The 5,000-nt window shown below is 29.8% G+C and overlaps 1 protein-coding gene across 4 annotated transcripts in view; it reads right to left on the reverse strand.

Annotated features, from left to right (window-relative positions):
- LOC135222840 (insulin-like growth factor 1 receptor) overlaps positions 1-5,000 on the reverse strand; it is a 303,311-nt gene that overhangs the window by 94,782 nt on the left and 203,529 nt on the right. The gene's annotated exons all lie outside the window — the stretch shown is intronic.

Consider the following 5,000-nt stretch of genomic DNA (forward strand, 5'->3'; position numbering starts at 1 on the left):
AAGGTCACTTGGAGGTTGTTTCTTGTCCTGCCCATTTACAAAATGCTGGTGTATGGCTCCATCTTTGCGATGGGCTTGAAATTGCTTGTTTAGGTTTGTCATTGTAAACCAAAAGTAGTTTATATCAAAAGGTCTTACCTCTTCCGAACACTTAAATTTGTAAACGACAGTGGTTGTCGATTCCTTGGGACCCCTTGGGCATCAACTTTTGTTTGTAAGATATCCCATAGTCATTATTGATATATATGCACATACACTTACAGACACACACGCACACACACACATATATATGTATGTATGTATGTATGTATGTATGTATGTATGTATGTATTTATAATATATATAGTCTTAATAACTATTGTAGCGTATGTGATATACTATGCTATGATGACGATGATGATGTGCTATTCCAGATCTAGAAAAATCTAAATGATTTCGAAAGATGTATGTTTTATGAGCTGGATGAATCATATCCTTCCTCTGGCAGAGTGCTTTAGTTTAACCTCAACCAATCTGCTTTGTAGTAACGCGCTTATCCAAAAAGCGTGAAGAAGTCGAGAATGAAAGGTCATAATGGTTATTATATAAATGGGTCGGCAGGCAACTGTAGGACGGCATTGTTTGAACCGTAATATCATCATTATTTTTCATCGTAGAAGAAAATTCAGAGCATATTTGGAATTCTCGTGAATAGCTCTGTCAGAATAATGTATTCATAATTTATCTACAGCTAATATTAAGGAAGTTAGCATGGTCGGACAGCCTGATCAAAACGGCACCTGGTTAAAAACCATCCTCTATAAAATTTACATATATGGTCCGACTTTGGTTCAAGTCGGTCTAGTAGTTTCGCTGTTTATAACAAATATACATACTACATAGTCCTACTGTCAGCTTTGTACAAAAGGTTATATATATATATATATATATATATATATATATATTATATATATATATATATAATATATATATATATATATATATATCTAGGACCGGAGGGCTGGAGCTCAAAGAAGATATATCGTGAAGGAAGTAGTAGGGAAAGGCATCCTCATCCTTTAACAGTTTATTTCAATGCCGACGTTTCGGGACGAATTCCAGGTCTCAAAAATTAAGTTAAAATTAAGTAAAAGGTTAAAATTGAATAGTATCTTCAAAGGCAAATAAATTAAAAGGACTTTACTAAAATCTTAAAACACCTACCTACACGAAAGAAAAAGCAAGACTAACAAAAATAAACAAAAGCAAAGTGAGCCAAAAACATTGCCCAAACTATGCTATAAACAATTTTTTATTAGAGGACGTTGGGTGTTTAACGACGATACAGTCTTTTGATAATTATAGATTTAAGATAGTCAGGTCGCTGTTGTTCTGCAGTTGGCCCAAGATGGAAAAATCCTTGCTGTCAATATATGTATGATATACATACATACATATACATATATATATATATATATATATATATATATATATATATATATATATATATAGTATATATATATATATATATATATATATATATATATATATATATATATATATATATATATATATATATATATATATATATATATATATTTATATATATTATTTTTCCCATCTAACTAACCTGAAAATTATAGGTAACACAAAAAGCGTATATATATATATATATATATATATATATATATATATATATATATATATATATATATCATATATATATTATATATTATATATATATATATATATATATATATATATATATATATATATATACGCTTTGTGTTACCTATAATTTTCAGGTTAGATAGATGGGAAAAATAATATATATTAAAATATATATATATATATATATATATATATATATATATATATATATATATATATATATATATATATATTATATATATAATATATATTATTTTTCCCATCTAACTAACCTGAAAATTATAGGTAACACAAAAGCGTATATATATATATAATATATATATATATATAATATATATATATATATATATATATATATATATATATATATAATATGTATAATATGTATGTAAATATATATACATATATATGTGTGTGTGTATGCGCACACACAGCTTTGTCTCATGATGACCGATTTTCCTATCTTCAGTGTATTTCAATAGCATTTTCAAACTTTGTCCAAGTATTTCACGGGGTCTGCTTTCTCGACTTTCGTATTAGCGAATTGTTATTGCGATGAGAGCTAAGAATTCAACTTTACTCGCAATCATCAAAGGATATCAAAGTACGACGAATAAAATCTTTTCTTTGTAGTAATTCTGTGTCATTTCGGCTGGATGCAATCTGGGTTATTCACAAATGTCACGGGTGGAATTTCTGGCTTGTCGAAGCTGAGCATCGATTACAGGTTTTATTTATTCTACGTTATCGTTTTTATATCTAATGATTTCTATTTTCAAGCAAATAAATCATGTTTTCTGTTCGTTTCCATCACTGCCAGTTTTCATTTGATATTACGTCAGAAACCTTCAACGGTTACTTCTTCACTAAAACTTTGTCATTTGATTTGTATCTTTTTGTGTGTGTGCGCGGTCGTGTGTGTGTTAGTGTGTGCGTGCAGAGGTTAGGGAAGGGAAGAAGCTCAGGTGGTGGGTTCCCAGGACTGCTAGTACGCAAAAAAACCTTCAACCGTTCGTAAAAAATAAAAAAAAAAAGCTTCACCAGTTACTAATTTTCTTCTACAGAGCGTCAAATGTTTCTGAAAATGGAACATGATTTCCCCGTGGGTCTAAAAACAGAGAAACTTTCTTTATTGTTTATTCTTGCATTTAGAAGATTAAAAAGATTATATCTATTTTTTCTAGGTAGGTAATTTCTCTGCATCTATCTATCTATCTATCTATCTATCTATCTATCTTATCTATATATATATATATATATATATATATATATATATATATATATATTATATATATATATATATATATATCTCATTCGCGCTACAAATGTCCTTTAATATCCAATTCTCTCTACCTCGGAATTGATATATTTTCATATATGTACCGAAGGGGAATTTTTTAGTTGATAATAATTTCGTCCCCTTGTGGGATCGAACAACTGTCCAGCGGGCAGGCACGAAATCAGGACGATATTGACGTTACCGATTTATATGAATCACGGTGATGTGATAATTATTCATAACATGGCTACGTTCGTCAAACGTTCGAATTGGCTAACATGGTAGAGGGGGTTTCATATCGATTCTAATTACGAAAACGGTGATTTGTATGGTCAGAATTGGTATAAACTTATTGCCTCACTGTTAGCCGAATCGGTAACATCAATGTCGTCCTGATCTCGTGCCTGCCCGTTGGACGGTGGTTCGATCCCACGAGGGACGAAATTTATTATCAACTAAAAAATTGCCCTTCGGTACATATATGAAAATATATGAATTCCGAGGTAGAGTGAATTGGATATTAAAGGACATTTGTAGCTCAAATGATTTATATGAATCACGGTGATGTGATAATTATTCATATCATGGCTACGTTCGTCAAACGTTTGAATTGGCTAATATGGTAGAAGGGGTTTCATATCGATTCTAATTACGAAAACACCAAGTTCGACGGTGATTTGTAAGGTCAGAATCGGTATAAACTTATTGTCTCACTGTTAGCCGAATCAGTAACGTCAATGTCGTCGTGATTTCGTGCCTGCCCGCTGGACGATGGTTTGATCCCATGAGGGGACGAATTTATTATCAACTAAAAAATTGCCCTTCGGTACATATATGAAAATATATATGAATTCCGAGGTAGAGTGAATTGATATTAAAGGACATTTGTAGCTCAAATGATTTATATGAATCACGGTGATGTGATAATTATATATGTATATATGTATCTATATAATATATTATATATACTATATATATATATATATATATATATATATATACCTACATATAATAATATTATATAAATATTATATATATATAGATATATATATATATATATATATATATATATATATATAAATATATGTATACTCTTATACAGATATATATAGATATATATATATATATATATCTTATTATATATATATATATATATATCTTGTGGGATATTTTAGTTCTCCTGATCATTAGAAACCGTTTTGACAGAAGTAGGACTTTAGACGAGAACTGTAGTCCTACCAGATAATATTCTGCAATAAGTCAGGCAATGCTTCGAGGTAGTCCAATCATTTATTTTTACAAATAAGAAGCCACCCTCATTGAGAATGTGTCTTGTACCTAAACGCCTAACAAAACAGAGAGATATTTTCCATCCTAATCAGAAATGGGGAATTCTATTTTCAATAGTCTGGAATCGTTATAAAAAATATCAAATGAAATGCCACCGTTTATATAAGGTATTACGTTCCAGAGATAACCTTTATCAAAAGAATGATTTTTTTTGTCATGGATCAAAGCTTTCAACAATCTATCATGGTGTTCGAGACCTGAGAAGAGTTGAATTTTTTAATGAACTTTCATTTATCTTGACAAATTCTTAACTTTTTTCTTTTGGTATTTTAGGTCACCTTTTGGAAGGATTCCAGTTTGTCTTTCGATTACACATAAAATCATATTACACATACTGTCACATTAAACATTTTTTTGAATGAGACAGAATTTTCTTGTCTTTAAATAAACTCTACTTATTTACTTGAACATTTTCAGGAAAATATTAGAAAAAAACTTACAACCATGGAAAGAGTGAAATATGCTTATTTTAAATACATCGAACTTGTCAAAACATTTTTTAAATGCCACACTTCAATTTTAGGTTCATCAGTTGTAATGGTTATCCCGTGAAAATATAATTTTTGGTAAAATACCGGTCTCTCTTTTCGAGTCTTTGTTGTTCATGTTGTGTGCAGTTCGTTTGTTAATTTGTTGCCTGAGTGGCAGCAATGAGTATGTTTTTTGGGAGGGATTCGGATCTGGGTAAGGGCCCATTTTTGTTTGTTTTTTGTTTTAGGGA

The sequence above is a fragment of the Macrobrachium nipponense genome, chromosome 8 (assembly GCF_015104395.2).
Source record: "Macrobrachium nipponense isolate FS-2020 chromosome 8, ASM1510439v2, whole genome shotgun sequence".
Classification (NCBI taxonomy): Eukaryota; Metazoa; Arthropoda; class Malacostraca; order Decapoda; family Palaemonidae; genus Macrobrachium; species Macrobrachium nipponense.